Raw genomic sequence first — 18161 nt, forward strand, 5'->3', positions numbered from 1 at the left:
AAATTTTGTTTAATATGAGGCCTTTAAAACAATGATATGTAAATAGTAAACACTAATTAATTGCTATTTACTAGGCTATGTTTTAAGATGATTTCTGTGTGTAAATCCATATTATACTCTTTATATTTTCTTGGAGAAATTTGTGTAAAACTAAAATGCCAAAAATGAAAAGAACAATGTTGTAAAGGTTAGGTCAACATCAAATCATTAAATTTACATGAATTAAATCACAATGCTATTATAACAATGGTAACTGAAAGAATGGCAGATATAACTCTACACTGGAATTTTCATCCAGCATTCGTCAGTGGATCTGTGAAGAACTGACCCCTTGAACTCTTGCTTCTGTCTTGGAGAATGGTCATCACATCACATGCATGTCTCTGCATCCAGCTAATAAAGTTCAATATCAGATCTATCAACTTAAAGGCTTGAGGAAATAAAAGCTAAACTACATTCAGATATAGTACAGGACTTCATGGACATTATAGCTAAACTGTAGGTTACCAAAGCACATTTGTGTTAAAAGAGAAGTTTAGGTATCTATTTAAGAAATCTGGGTTTCAACTACACAGTGACTCCATGATGTTCCCATGCCACTAAATTGGAATCATTTTCTAGTAAACTTAATATTTAGGGAATGGATCAATAATAAATAAGATTATTAATTATAATTTAGTAATTATTCATGAGTAACTACTCTGAAAATCATGATTTTGTAGAAATGTTTATGATCTCCTCTAAAATACTAATAAAGGAAGATTAGTTCCCAGATGCCAGCAAAACTTTAAAGCTGGAAAGGAAATCAGGATGGATATATGAACAGGATGATTGTCTGCATTTCAAGGGTCTATGTCTGTATATTTCACTCATTTCTTAAAACTAATTTTCTGAGTTTTAAGGTTATTTAAGAAATAATTTCTTTCTTATTTCCAGAAATCTTCTAAACTTTATTTTTATGAAATTGCTCTTCAATAAATCAGATCATTATTCTCCATTGGCTCAGGGAAATGTGATACAGACAATAAAGGGGAGAATCTAGTTAGGTTTATTTATTAATGTTTATGAATCTATGTATAAGATGTTTCCAATGTTCTTTACATGATGAAATGTAAGTTGGCTGATTTTTTATTTTTTTAATTAAAAATGGATTCTTCTCTTATGAACTACAACCCAAGTACAATTTCCCCATCCCCAACTCTTCATCTTTACCAAACTCCCTCTCTCCCAGATAAACTCCCACTCCATCTACATTCAGAAAAAAAAAAAAAAAAAAAAAAAAAAAAAAACAGGTCTCCAAGAGACAACACCCCAACATGACAAAACAAGATAAAATAATACAAGGCAAAACCCCGCATATGAAGGCTGGACAAGGCAATCCAACAGGTGGAAACACTCCCAAGAGCAGGCAAAAGAAGCATTGACACACTCACTCCCACTGTTAGGAGCCCCACAAAACCACCAAGCTAAGAGCCATATCATATACACAGAGGACCTGGTAAAGACTCGTGCAGGCCGGCACTTGACCTTTCAGTCTCTGAGAGCCCCTGTGAGCCCTGCTTAGTTGATTAAGTGGGAATCTTCCTCCAGTGTTCTCCATTCCCTCTGATTTCTCCAGTCTTTCCTCCTCCACTTATGCAGGGATTCCTTGATCTTGGAGGACAGGAACTTTACGGAAACTTTCAATGTAGACTTTCTCTCCACAAAATATCTGTTTGTGGGTATCTGCCCTTGCTCCCACCTGATGCCAGAAGTGCCTTTCTACTGACCACTAGACAAGGCACAAAGCTACAAGTATAGCAGAATATCATTAGGGATTATATACATATACATACACACACACACACACACACACACACACACACACACACACACACACACACACACACACACACATATATATATTGCCAGTCTGGGCTATTCAGCCTCTTGCTTATGACCATTCAGGCAGTGTAGGGCATGAGCTTCCCTACATGTGGAGATCCTCAAATTACACCAAACATTGGTTGGCCACTCCCACATGTTCTGTGAGACAATTGTCCCAGCACATCTTGCAGGCAGAACAAATTTTAGGTCAACGGTTTTGTGGCGTGTTGGTGTACAGGTTTCTCTTACCTTAACTTGCAGAGTTTCTTTTTTCTATTTTTATTGTTTTATTTTATTTTACAATACTATTCAGTTCTACATAACAGCCACAGATTCCCTTGTTCTCCCCCGTCCTGCCCCTCTACCCTTTGCCCTAGCCCACCACCCATTCCCACCTCCTCCAGAGCAAGGCCTCCCCTGAGGACTGAGATCGACCTGATAGACTCAGTCCAGGCAGGTCCAGTCCCCTCCTCCCAGATTGAGCCAAGCGTCCCTGCATAAGTCCCAGGTTTCAAACAGCTAACTCATGCAATGAGACCAGGACCTGGTACCACTGCCTAGATGCCTCCCAAACAGATCAAGCCAATCAACTGTCACACCTATTCAGAAGGCCTGATCCAGCTGGGGGTCCCTCAGCCTTTGGTTCATAGTTCATGTGTTTCCATTCATTTGGCTATTTGTCCCTGTGCTTTATCCAACCTTCGTTTCAACAATTCTCGCTCATATAAACCCTCCTCTTTCTCACTAATTAGACTCCCCGTGCTCCACCTGGGGCCTAGCTGTGGATGTCTGCATCCAGATCCCTCAGTTGTTGGATGGGGTTTCTGGCACAACTACTAGGGTGTTTGGCCATCCCATCACCAGAGTAGGTCAGTCTCAGCTGTCTCTCAGCCATTGCCAGCAGTCTTTTGTGGGGATATCTTTGTGGATTTCTGTGGGCCTCTTTAGCTCTTTGTTTCTTCCTTTTTCTCTTGTAGTCTCCATTTACCATGGTCTCCTATTCCTTGTTCTCCCTCTCTGTTCTTGATCCAGCTGGGATCTCCCGCTCTCTTTCCCTTGACCCTTGCCCTTCATTGTTCCCACTCATGTCCAGGTTGTTTATGTAGATCTCAGCCATATCTCCATCACTGGGTGATCCTCATGTCTTTCTTGGGGTCCTGTTTTCCAGGTAGCCTCCCTGGTGATGTGAGTAGCAGTCCAGTCATCCTTGTTCCACATCTAGCATCCTCCTATGAGTGAGTTCATACCATATTTGTCTTTCTGAGTCTGGGTTACCTCACTCAGGATGATTTTTTCTAGATCCATCCATTTGCCTGCAAACCTCATGATGTCATTGTTTTTCTCTGCTGAGTAGTATTCCATTGTATATATGTGCCACAATTTATTTATCCATTCTTCGGTTGAAGGGCATCTAGGTTGTTTCCAGGTTTTGGCTATTACAAACAATGCTGATATGAACATAGCTGAGCAAGTGGTCTTGTGGTATGATTGAGCATTTCTTGGGTATATGCCCAAGAGTGGTATAGCTGGATCTTGGGGGAGATTGATTCCCAATTTTCTAAGAAAGTGCCATATTGATTTCCAAAGTGGTTGTACAAGCTAACTTGCAGAGTTTCTGCTCACATCAAAGAGACTAGAACATAGAGGTGAAGGTTCCAAGCCCACAATAGCTCAACCTCTTTACATTCTATGAGCTAAATGGGAAGTGTCCTCAGCAATAAGTCCCCACTGCCAGTTTTCAGAGAGGTGCCTTCTATCACAGAATCAGCCTAGCTTGTTAAGGGATCTTCACAGGACCCCTTCATCCAACAACTCAATTGAGTGCCACCCAGACCCACCACTGGAAGCCTTGCCTGGCTGTGGTGATTCTTTTTTTGTGCTCTAACAAATAAAGCTTGCCTGGATATCAGAGGACAAAGTCAGGCACTATATTAAATATAGAGGTCAGAAGTGGTAACCCTTAATCCTAGCATTTAGGAGGCAGAGATTCATCCGGATCCCTGTGAGTTCAAGGCCACACTGGAAACAGTGCCAGACATGTGGCACAATCCTTTAATCCCAGCACTAGATTAGAGGTCTGGAATTCTGTACAGACAGACAGGAAGTGATAAAGCTGGGCGAAAGAGGAAATGCTGTAGCTGGTTGAAGAGAGGAAGTAAGATGGCAGGGCACAGAAAGGCAAATAGGCGTGAGTTTACAGGAAGTAGCTCTCTCTTGGGCTGAGAAATTTCTAGTGGTAAGAACTTGTGTCTATGACTGGCTTGTTCTATCCCTCTGATCTTTCAGCTTTCATGCCAATATCTGGTTCTGGGTTTTTTATTAATAAGACCATTTAGCAATTCGTGTTACACCTGGCTAGAAAAGATGACCAGTTCAGACTCTGTGTCCTCCATTACAAAGAGTCCTCACTAGGGTCACCCTCATAGGTTCCAAGAAGTTTCCACTACACTTGCTGTCTGCACCACACCACCCCAAATCAGTTGCCTGTCCCTACACTCTCTAAATCCACCCACCCCCAACACATATACCTGATCTATGAAGGAAGTGGCTTTAGGATACTTCCAGCCAAGAATCTAGAAAATGTAACTGTTTCCTTTCATCATGAGATGAACTAATATTCCTTATTGTGTATGCAAACAAAGTTTTCCATGTCGGGATGATTAACAATATGAAGTCTGGCCTAGAGTTAGTATTGCATGCATGTAATATCAGCACTCAGAAAGGCAGGAGGATTACTGAAAGCCTTTAAAACAGCTACACAGAAATGTCCAGATAGCAAGATGTATACTGTCTCAGTACAGAACAAAATTGAAAAAATTAATGAAGAAACAACATGATACCTGGATTCAGACTTCCTTTTTTATTTTGTTTGTTTGTTTGTTTGTTTGTTTTGAGACAGGGTTTCTCTATGTCCTTTTGGTGCTTGTCCTGGATCTCACTCTGTAGACCAGAATGGCCTGGAACTCACAGAGATCAGAGATCTACTTGGCTCTGCTTCCAGAGTGCTGGGATTCAAGACGTGTGTCACTGCCACTGGCCAGACTTTCTTGTTTCAAAATCAGTTTTAATGCAGTGAATGTAGGTCTATAAAGTAATTGTTTCATTCATTAATTTCATTTTCTATGAATGAAATATGAATATCTTTTCTAAGTAAAGATGTATTATTATGATAATCAAATAGGAAAATTGATATAAGAATTCTGACACAAACTAGTTTATACTCATAAACTCAAATTTGATTTTTTTTGTTTTGTTTTGTTTTTGTTTTTTGAGATAGGGCTTATCTGTGTAGTTTTGGTGCCTGTCCTGGAAGTCGCACTGTAAACCAGGATGGCCTCAAATTCACAGAGATCTGCGTGCCTCTGCCTCACGAGTGCTGGGATTAAAAGCATGTGCCACCATCACCCGGCCAAATTTGATTATTTTTAAAAAATTATTGCATTCACGTTCCACTCTCCTCATCCATAGCTTGTTTATTACTCTTTCCTTTATAAAGATATAGCAATATATCATTTTATCCTTTTTGCTGACTGGCCTCACATATTGCAAGAATGAGTGCAATAAAGGTCCAAATTTCTGAACAAATGACTATAAATAATATCAGTAATAATTTTAAATCTTCAATTATGTTTAAGAACACTTATTTTTATGTTTTAATATTTTTGAAACCAGTTAAATATAAACTGTAGGATGTATTATTTAACAGTACTTCCAATAAATACATAAACAAATATATTTGCAAAAGTCAACAAAATTTGGAATTATGAATTGCTTCATTTCTTTTCTGTCCATATTTTAAAACCTAGATTTTAGGGGCTAGAGAGATGGCTCAGAGGTTAAGAGCACTGGCTGCTCTTCCAGAGGTCCTGAGTTCAATTCCCAGCACCCACATGGTGGCTCACAACCGTCTGTAATGAGATCTGGTGCCCTCTTCTGACATGCAGGCAGAACACTGTATACATAATAAATAAATAAACCTTTAAAAAAAACCTAGATTTTATTATATATGATAAACACTTCAGAATCATAACTATGCATGTTTTCTCTTCAGCTCAAAGCTGTGCATTTTTAAAATCAATATTTTGTTATTCTATAACAAATTAAGAAGCATATTCCTAAAGTTTAATTAAAAGCACACATACAACTAACATATGTTTATCAGTTTACACTTATAACTTTTATTTATATTCCCTTTTCATGGTAGGACAAAAACACTTACACATGAGATTTATTTGTCATATGAAAATATAGAGATTAATATTAGGAAGAATTACAAACAAGTTTTAGGCAGATTCACAATGTCAAACTCCATCAGGAATACAGAAGTGGGCTTACTCCTCTACATTTTAGCAACAGTTTTCTTAACAGTCAATTTGGTCATATTATCCTCATGTGATTCAGCAGCATGCAGAGGGTTTGAATTGTATTTACCAGATGCTAAAGATGTTGAACATCCTTTTAAGTATTTGTTGCTGATTTTGAATTTGGAGAAATATTTATTCAAATCTCCCATGTATTTTTAAACTAAACTATCTCCCATTTAATGCTGACACAAAGCCGGATAAAGTCTAGATGTGGTTTATGTCAGTTTCAGCACATAAATGGTTCACTCTTCATTTTCTAAAAGCCCAGGTATATTTGTATTTTTTGATGTTCTTTGAGGAGGGATTTGTTTTTTTTATATTAGCAATGTGCTATTAAAGTATCTTAATTTTACATTTGTGTGTTTTTTTAATGTTATATCTGTTAAGGAATGCCTGATTCCTATATCTATGTTTTGAAATGTAATATAGTGGAAATTAAATTTATGTCTGTCTCCCATTTTCAATAATATTTGTGCATAATATCAACTAATGTTACTGTGACATATTTCTGAATGTCTTTGTATATTCCATGAATCTTATCTACTGTTAAATTTTCTTGGAACTATTGTAAAAATAATTTAATCAAAAAGAAGAGTAATTTCTATGTCTCATTCTGTCCCATTGATGTAAATATCTACATTTATGCCAGAACAGAACTACTGATTACTGAAATTAGAATCTGTGCCCCTTAGATTTCCATATGAATTTTTTAGGAAAATCATTCATTACTACCTTTGTTTTGTTTTGTTTTATATATTTTACAGAATCTGTGTGCAATCAGGGTAGTATCTCATAAGTAATCTGAGAATATGAAATATCTTTTTATTTATTTGGATCTTCTTTATTTTTATTTCACTGATTTTTATAGTGATTTATATTATATAGTGATTATATAGTGATTTATATTTATATAGTGATTATATTTTTATTTCACTGATTTTTTATATCTTTCTTTCTGCTTTCTACCACCTCTCTCTGTGAATAAAGGCTGGTTTTCTGGGATTAAAGGCGTAAGTCACCATGCCTGGCTGTTTCCAATGTGGCCTTGAACTCACAGAGATCCCATATGGATTTCTGCCTCTGGAATGCTAGGATTAAAGGCATGTGCTATCACTGCCTAACTAGTGGCTTTTCTGTTCTCTGACCACAGATAAGTTTATTAAGGTACACAATATTTTGGGGAACACAATACCGCCACATGCATGATTTATTGTTTTGATACTACTGATTATAAAATTACATTTTTGTCATTTTTTGAGACAGAGTTTCTATGTATAGCCCTGGCTATCCTAGAACTCTCTCTGTAGACCCGACAGAACTTGACTCAAGGATATGCTTGCCTCTGTCTCTGGAATACTAGGTTTAAATGTGTCTGTTACCACCACCCAGCATAAAATTACTTTCTTAAATTCATGTTTGCATGCTAAATTTTAGTTTATGGCACTTCACGTAGTTGCTATCAGATGCAGTATGTCTTGTTGTACTTACGGACAATGAGTTGTACTCTGTGTCTTGCCATTGGAATGCAATCCTTTTGAAGAGATGCAGAGAAAAGGTTAAATCAAATTTTTGATCTTCCTAAACTCTTAAACTTTTATGAAGAATATAGTACTTTCTATACCTTATGTTAAAATGCACTGATATTTCATTTTATACATATTAACAAGATGAAAATGACAATAAAATTGCTTTAATTCAAATTTCTATTAATTATACTTAAAAACCTATTACTATCAAGTCTCATATGTTACATTTTACCATATCTTTTATTTTTAAAAATTGCAGTGAATTGCAAATGAAAATGTTTATAATCACTTATTTATCTTATATACATTCAATCTCAGAGTTCTGAATGGAAATATTAGGTGTTGGTATCTAGATTTTAATTCTTTCCAGAGACAAACGATGCTAAGCATAGCTTACCAAGAAACATATATCTTTTTATTCATGTGTGTATCTATAATTTACTCTGCACATACAAACATTTGTATATATGTCTCAGGTATATACACACATGTAAAACATGTAGAAAAACATAATTTTCTCATTTTTCAAAGAGACATTGCATCTCTGTTATCATTTGGCAGCTGGTTTATTTCTGAGAGTCTTTACTTTCAATCTATGTATGATTTTTAATTATAATTTTACCACTCAATGAACCTCACAATGGCAACATTTAAGCATCTATCTACCACAGCAGATGGCAAACTAATGAGGCTTGTTCTACTTGCATACTGATATGATTTCTAGAGAGTGTATCTCTGATCCACTGGGAGGTCAAAGAGCAAGATTTATTTATCCTCTTTGCTTCTTTGGGCCCTTAAAATTATAAAAAATGATTACTAGAGAATATAGATTTTACACTTCCTAATTATACACATTAATGTTTGTTTCATACTGATACAATTGAAAACAGTCAGCACTTGAAATGTATTCTAATTTTGAAATGTAAAATGCAGGGTTAACTGGAGTCACTCTTTACAAATTAAAATTAAGTCTTACTCCTGAAACACATAAGCCAATTAAGCTTGTACATAAATATACACACATATATATATGTGTGTATATTATGTATATATGTATATACATATATATATATATATATATATATATATATATAGAGAGAGAGAGAGAGAGAGAGAGTTGAGTTGGTGTGTGAAGAGATAAGCACATTTAAATGCATACGTATGAAAATTTTCATAATGGCTTATTGAAAATATATTTTATTAATAACTTATAAGTGCCTAAGATCTTCCCTGAGGTCTGTGCAAGCTCTCTCACATTTTAAAGACCAATCCATTAGGACTCATTTTAGTCTGCAGATAGTCTAAAATTTATCTCCATAGTCAGTGAATATTCATTCTCAGGGGCAAGTCATCATTAAATGAAATGACTTTCTTGTGAGGAAAAGCCTTATCAGAGTTGTCCATCACTATTCTTTACAATGGTTGCCATAGAGCAGCTGTTCATTATGTAATGAAATAAAGTAATCGCCTTAATATTCACTTTATCTTGATTCAGTTTCATTACTTTTAAATGCTGGTCAAAGGAGTAATTTTATACAATGAAAGGTCATGAGAAGGTTTCAAAACTAGTTTTAAGGTTTCTATAGCTTTTGAATGAACATAATTTCTGTCATAATTACAGATTCTAAATAGCTTAAATGCACTGTGTATCAAATCATATTTTGATTTTATTGCACAATTTAATATGAAAATTCATATTAGAATTGCAATTTTAAGTCCTAATCATAGTTTTGTCTTGATGATAACTCATACATACAAATTATTTCTACACATATATTTGCTTAATAAATTTCCCTTTTCTCACCCATTATTTTTCTGCTACATGTTTTTGACACTCATGCCTGTTATTCCCTTTATAATAGTTGAGATATACAATTATTTCAAATTTTTTATGTATCTTCATTCTATATGTCCAAGCATTTATCACTTTATAGACACAATGATGCCTGAAATTCCAGTCTTTGAAGTCACCATTAAAGAGAGTTCATGAAACCTAACACAGTTTACCTCTAGTATACCTTGAACACTGCTTTCAATACCTCAAGTCTTTAAAGTGTAAGTTCTAATATTCACCAACTTAAGTGAAATATGGTTATCTTAACCCTGTAAAGTTAATCCTTCTCTACTGGGCCATATCAATTTTTGCAATGCATAATGCCCACATAATGCACTGGTTAAATATGAGCTGAATATTCACAAACATTATGAGAAGTTTGCTGGATATTCCTGAATAAATGTCATCTATTTTTCCCTTTTTAAATTTCCTTTCATATAATATTTTATCATATTTTCCACAACCCAGTTACTCCCAGATCCTACCTGCCTTACTACACAACTAACTTTTCTCTCTCTAAAATAAAACAAAAAATTATTAAAAAAAAACACAAAACATAAAAATACCAAAACATCAACAGGACGAAACAAAAGACCCCAACAGACACAGACACATAGACACAGATGATACAGATGCACATACGTACACACACACACACACACACACACACACACGCACGCACGCACGCACGCATGCACGCACGCACGCACACACACACCAAAACCAAAAAAAAAAACTGTATAGACTATTTTGTATTGGACAAGGCTTTCTGTGTATGTGGGCTGCTCTGGAATGTGTTTGATATACTTAGTGATACTTTATTGGAGAAAACGTTTTTGCTTTCATATCAGGTAGCATTATCAAGCAGCTTCTTGATTAGGGGCACTTTGTGTCCACAAGCACTGTTCTTTGCTTGCAATTTTTCTTTTTTGAACATGTGAAGGTTTTATTTTTTTTCTTATGTGTACAGACAGTCATATTTGTGTAAGTTCATATGTATAACATCCTGCTATGTATGGAAGACACTGTTTTCTTGGAGATATCTACCCTCTTAATCTTTCAATCTTTCCTTCTCACTTCCTCACAGACCCATAAGTCTTGAAGGGGCAGGTTTGATGAAAATATTTTACTCAGAATGGAGTGCTCTCTGTTCCGTGTCCAACTGTGGCTCTATATGTTAATTGACATCTTCTACAAGAAGAAGCCTGTCTGATAAGGGTTCAAGAGAATAAGCATTCACTTTTCTTCTGGTAAGATCCTGTAAATATAAGAATTTTGGATCCACTTTGTGATTAGGCAAGAATCATTAGGAAAAATCTGTAGAAGAAAAAATACATTTATAAGGTTAACAGAACAACGACAAGATATAAGGAGAGATGAATTGGTTGTTATTTGAGCAAAGTAATTTCAGAAGGAATATATGGACAAATTTTTGTTGAAGAATTTTTAGCAGACAGAACAAACACACTACAGTTTCTACTAAACAAAAGTAAAATGTCTATTAACTCGTTCCAATATTAGCCTCACATGACTGCTGTTTTCTCCACCTAAAACCACTCTGTATTTCATATGAGACTGAATTATGTATATGCCATTGAGAAAGTTTATCAAATGTTTCTTACTCTTGTTCAATTATGAACGACTTTAGTTTATAAAGTTTGTTATTTATTCATGTGTATAAACATAAACTATACAATTTAATTTGTATTCAGTTCTGATTTGCAGTAGGAATTATGTGATTAAAAGAAAGATATTATGGAAACTTGGTGAATGTCCTTACTTATATGAAAATTATCCTTTAAATACACAAGTGAATTTTGATGATCTAAGTATTTAATTATGCATTCACCAATTCTGAAGAAAATATGTGAAATGAGTTTAGTCATTCAATACTGAGGATGACTTTGTGCATGGAATTCATTTTTAAAAGTTATATAAAATTTTGTAATTTTTTCAAGTAGAGGTATATTAAGTTTTTCCAGAGAAACTATTAGTTTTATAATAGTATCAATGTCATTAAAATAAGAAGCTAAGTAAATTACATCAAATATAAGACATGAAAAAATTTACATGTCAATACAGCAATTTTCAAATTCCTGAAATCCCCTATGCACTAGACAATCTAAGAAGCTGATTTGATATTTGTAAATGTCTATCAGTGTTTTATTGAATTCTAGCAAATCTGTGTAGCTCATATCTTTTATTATTTTTTGTTGCAATGAAATCAAATATACTAACACCCATTCCACAGTAAGATGTGGAGAAAATAAATGATATTTGGAATATTGTACATAGGTACATATCAACAAATTAACAATAAAGAAATGCTTATTATATCTATTACTAATCAATAAATCCAATTTTGAAATGGATGTAAAGAACAATGATATGTTTTCTTAGTGATGACTACAAATTTTAAAAATGTTTCCAGTAATGAGACATGTAATACATGAATTATAGAGGTGGCATTTTTTTCTGACCTACTTATTAAAATTAGCAAATTTACTGTAAAAGGAAACTAATGGTAAGTGTATAACTTGGCAACAGAGCGGAACAAGAAGAGGAAAACAGAAAGGGGGAAAGTATGTTTTTATTGTGAGATGTCCTTTAAAAAGGAATATATACTGGGTTCACTTTTCACTCAACTTGTTTCTTTTAGACATAGCTCATGTCAATGACAAGCAACCTGCCATGGGAATTCCTTCCTACTTCTGCTAGGCTAGGTGCTTGTAACAGAAAACTCCAGTGACCTGAGGTAGTTGAAAGAAAGCTTTCATTTGTAAAGAATGACGAGGAGCTTCAGAGAGATCCTAGCTGGTCTCCAGAACACTGCTTCTCCTTGTTCATTTGAACATTGTCTAAAGTTGGTCTTCAGTTTACAGGCTAAGACGTCAGCCTTGCCAGCAATTGTCCTTGGAGTGAAAAATCTGAGAGCTGGATCCTTGTTAGCTAAGCTCCCATATAGTGGGGGAAGTAGAAACACAGCACACACCAGGAATAGAGGAGTAGTCTATGACTAAGTTTGGTTTCCACTATGGAGATAGCACAGGAAGGCAGGCCTAACTTATAAACACATTTGAATGTAAGGTAGTATTATGAGTAGTTTACCTGCGCTATTGATTTTAATTTCCCATCATTGTATGAGGAAGATATTATTGGCTTCCTCATTTCACAAATGGGAAAACTAAAAGTTAAGTAATTCCCAATGAAACAGTTGAATCATTGGAGAAGTCAGAATTTGAATCTAAACTAATCCAGTCAGGAATCATGATTCTATGTAATATATTACACTGGCTTTGTTGAAAACAAGCATGATTTGACATCTTTATATCTGGCTTGATGTTTATTTATCAGTATGAGAGCTACATGTGCAACCACACAAACCCAACATCCAGATCAGAAATCTTTTATTCTTGTCAGATTTCTCAGTCAGTACCATAAATGCCTATGATAATAGCTCTCTGTTTTATGAATTTTCATCAGCTCGATATATTTCTTTTAATTATATGAGTATAATAATCAACTATTAGTCCAACTCTAATTTTAAAAGCTTAAGGGACAATATCATGTGGACTTTTATATATTTTTTTGATAAATTTCACATTGATTTTATACCTTAACTTTTAGACAATTCTATTCATTGTAAATTATTTGAGAAAAAAAAAAACACCTGAAATTTTCCTTTTAACCACGAATTCATGATCTCTTTAAGGGCTTTTTCTTAACATCGAAAATGGGTGACTTGTCATTTTCTCTCCATCTACAATCATAAGACAGGAAGATGAGTAGTAGAGAATTTTCCCTGCCACTTTTCGATATTATATACTGACAGTAAAACTAATCTGATAAACAATCAGAGTTCCAGCCTTACTCATTATTATAACCTCTAAGGAAAATTCTGCTTGAGGATTTTTCATTTCATAATTAGCAAAGTACAATCTGACCTTGTCTGGAATCATGTCTAATTGTATAAAGTTCTAATTTAAAACTCATTCTCTAAGGGTCTGTACATAGACACCACCACCACCCTGCTGTACACACACACACACACACACACACACACACACACACACACACACACACACACACACTTATATAGTCTGTCTAGCTGCTAATGTGACCTCAATTTTATTATATTTTGAGAATAATTCAAGGTGAAATCCTGGGTCTATATGGACTATGTCTGACACATCAAGAACTTTATTATTCTTTGTATCTAAAAATAGGCGATGTTATTCTTAAACTAAAAGTCGAACAAAAAAATCATAGAGGAGTAGAATTATGTAATACATGCAGTTTTAGTGCCTTAAAATCCTACTTATCTTTTAATACAAAGTTTAATTGAATTAATTTTACTGTTATTTGGCATGGAATATATAGGTCATGTGCTATTTTTCAATCTATAAATATAAAAACTGACTTACAGATTATTAAAATGCCTCAAAATGATGAATGATTGAAATAGAGTTTCTGTCTATTTTTTTTATTTATTAACTCATGGTCATAGACAGTTTAATGGCCTGGCCGCTAAGAATCCTAAGAGAAATCAAAATTCTAAATTTCAAGTAACACCTGTATTTTCTCTCAGATATCTTAAATATAATTTATTTGTTAAGATAAACATGTTTGTTAAAATAATGTTATATGTAGAGCTGCAGAATAAAAATCTACAAAGATTTAAATACTCAAGTGCCATATGACATTTCTATGAAATTTACACATATTTCTGACTGTTCAAGGCATTAAGTGTTAGCTACATATTCTGGAATGTAATGATGGTCTAGGAAGGTCAAACCTACTGCGGAACGTGCTGTCCTTTAAATAGATGTTAAATGGATCTCATGTAGTAACAGGGGAGTTAAAACAGGAACTGCTTAAGATTCTGGGTTACATTTAAAAAGATCTTTACTATGACAGTATACTACCTTCCTGTATAATTTTGACATGAAAAATGTTAAGATTTATTGTGAACTTAAAAGTACACAGGTGGGCCTATATTTACTCAAGAGATTTAAAAGAACATGATAGATTTGAAGAAACCTCAGTGCAGTAGCAGATTAGTCTTGCCTATCCTTTGGTCAGGTGTAGAGATTTAGACAAATTGCTTCTCTCTTCTGTATCTACTTCCTATCAAGGACATGGAGAGTTATTCTCCACAATGTTTTCCTGTTACAATTACCATTTTACACACTCTTATGTTACCATACAATCTACTGAACTATATGCACCACTTCTGGGCTTGATTTGCAAGACCAAGATAATTGAGGGACCTTCATTCAATTCATTTTTCCACTGTAAAGCTTTAGATTTTATTAATATATTTCTGTTATCAGAAATTGCAATAAGTATTTCTCATATAACTATTAAAAGAAATCAAAGATTCAATTACTAACCTGTATTTTATAGGTGGGCATGATATAGAAAAGTTCAGCAACATTCAGAAAACTTTTCAGTAATTATAAGACTCTCTTGGGCTAAGGTAGCCAGTCATGTGACTATCAATTTGTGTGATGATTCCTTTAGAGTGTTTAATTTGATGCATTCCTTAGGACATTGTTCTCATATAGGAGAATCAGTAATGAAAATTAAAAATAAACTTACTTCAAAGTAAGACATATTTAGATTAGATTCACATGTCTCTTATTTCAATAGCTTCTTTTCCATATTTATGAAATAGGAACTTATTTTCAACTTTTTAAGTTTTAAGTGGCAATATTTAAGACAAAGTAGATACACATAAATTGGTAACAAAAAGTATCAGCTCATCCTGTCATCTATGACCCTAGATAAAAACAAGCAATGCTTTAGCAATTCTGAAAACAGAAATAGCTTTCAAAATAAATACCCAACAATATCTTAATGTCAGAATTAGGGAGAGATATTATTTTACTTGGGCCAAAATCTAAATTTACTTGCAGATATTGCTTTTAAATGTCAATATTTTTCATTTAGCAGTTTACATGAAGAAAACTTCTGCTCATTTTTAATTCCATGAACCGGTAGAACAATAGCAATATCACAGTTCATCACATTCATCAAAAATCAAGATGTTTAGATAATCAGAGCATTAAATTAATTTCAACTCTCATTTTCTGCCACAATCTAAGCCACAGAGGTGCTATTTATATTCAGTGACTTAGAATATACTTCCATATTTAGTTATAAAAATATATATGTATATATGATAATGAATACACAATTTTAAGCTTGGGAAGATCCTCCATATAAATTTTGATTTCTATATATTTTATGTTTATGTGTAGCATTTTAGATTTTTTTCAATTTATCCATTCAACACAAGGGTTTTTATGAATATGATTAAATACACTGTAATCTATTCATTATCTTAATTATTTGCACAGAATGCAAATTATAGTTTGAAGCTATTCAATCAATGTATTTTTGGAAGAGTCATGCAAAGCATCAACATTAAATAAGTATTTGCTTTCAATTAAGGATGTGTGGCTGTCTTCGAGCCAATCATTTGAAAATACAATCTGCAAACTAATTGTAAATTGCAAAGTCATCTCCCAGCTACATAGCATTTGGGTCCTTTTTTAAAGAAACTGTTAATTGTAGCTTTTCATCTCTAGATGGTGCTGTAAGTACCTGCATCACAAAGAGACCTATTCGAATTAGTGTGAAAGGCAGAAGAAAAGCAAAGTGGAAAATAGAAAGAGCAAGAGAACTAAGCAAGGTTTAGGGGGAAAAAAACTAGTGGTCTTAGAACATTTTCTTCATGTTAAAATGTCTACATTGTCAGCTAATTAAGCTGAGGACAGAGACTTATTAATGATGAATGACATCCTCATTAAGATTAGAATGATACAGCAAAAATATTAAATATTCTAGTTAATGTATTCAGAATTGATGTTTCCCAAACTAAATTCCAATCTTTTTTTGACACATCTATGTTAAGTACTTGGTAGTGTCGAAACACCTGTACACAAAACAACCATTTATGAATCATCTTTATTCAAAATTTTAAATGTATCTTGGAATTAAGTTATATAGATGTAACAATGAACTACTACTATGTTTATTATCCCTCTAATATTGTTTCTAAATGTTTAAAATATACTATTTGAGACCTTTGAAAATTATAAGCAATTTCAATTTCAGCATCTACAAAGTTTTCTCAGGACATTATATAGCTATTTTTTTTCTTTTTACCTTAAAATTTTTCTATGACTGCTATCATAAACAAAAGTGTATACTAATGCAACAAGAGACTGTATCCACCAAAGGTCACTATTTGTCTTGTCTTTTAAGAAAAAATTTACTAGCTCCTATATTAAATGAGAGTTGTAGGCAATTAAAGAATCTTGTCTGTTAGCTCTATTGTTACTGAGACAACAACAGAAACAAATAGTGTGAATATTATCTAGTACCCAATGTTTAAAACAAAAGATACCAACCCATAAATAAACAAACAAAAAACCAGCCCTGTCAATAAAACATTGCTAGTAAGTATTAAATGCAATGCATTATAGAATTTTTCAGCAAAAAACTATCTACTCAGAAACAAACTAACATATTCAAATATTCAAAATTCAACCAACGTCATCATTTGGCATCATGCAGACAGGCAACGCCAATGCAAACCAATGGAATTTTAATGAATATAAATGGATTATGTGGATCTTGCATCTAGATGGAATTTTATTCTACTGTTTTTCCCAATATGAAACTTGTGTATCAATGAGAACTATTGCCCTCTGCAGTACATTAGTTTTCATTAACTGTTCCCAAAACACTGTTGTTCCAAGAGAATTAGAGCAGCTTGCTGTTACTAGTGGGCTTCAGTCTTGTACTGGCCTTTTAGAATCCCCATGAGCTTGTCATAACTATGTTATCTGTATCTGGTGTGCAAGAGGGAGAAATATAAGTTAAGGACAAAAGGGGGTAAGAGAAAAGGGAGAAGAAGAAGGAGAGGAAGGATGCAGGAAGGGAGGGAAGGAGAGGGGCATGGCAAGAAAGAAAAAAACAGAATTTCTTCCATTGCAACAGGCATCTTTGTGCACGTTACATGTCTCCATATTGTTCATTACTCTCTGCCTTCACACTAATAAATAAATTTTAGGAGTTGCTTAAGATATAAGCAACACATAGGAAAAAAGGCCCTAAAGGAAAGGGTATCCCCAACTGTCCATAGTAAAGTCTGTGTGGCACCTGAATGGTGAGGTACTAGTACAAGTCACTGACATGTCATATTTACTGTTGCCACAAGTTTCCACTCTCTTCAGTAAAACAGATTTTCATGTTGGGATTGGAATGATCTAAGTTATCTTAATTTAATTACAAAAAAAAATGAATGAATCAAAACACACTAGAAGTCTTCACATTAGACTGTCTGCCCTGCTGGGCCTCCAGTGATTTTTCCCTTACTTCAGAGTAAAATATATTATTTTAAAAACACCTTGATGGTTAACATTTATTGCTACTTGGTGTCTCTTAGAATTCTGCTCTGGTAGAAATCCTACTTTCATTATCCGAAAGTCTAATGTAGCTTATATAAATGCATCACAATATATAGCATTTATTGACACCATTCACTTCTAGATAAAATAA

The sequence above is a fragment of the Peromyscus maniculatus genome, chromosome 9 (genome assembly GCF_049852395.1).
Source record: "Peromyscus maniculatus bairdii isolate BWxNUB_F1_BW_parent chromosome 9, HU_Pman_BW_mat_3.1, whole genome shotgun sequence".
Lineage (NCBI taxonomy): Eukaryota > Metazoa > Chordata > Mammalia > Rodentia > Cricetidae > Peromyscus > Peromyscus maniculatus.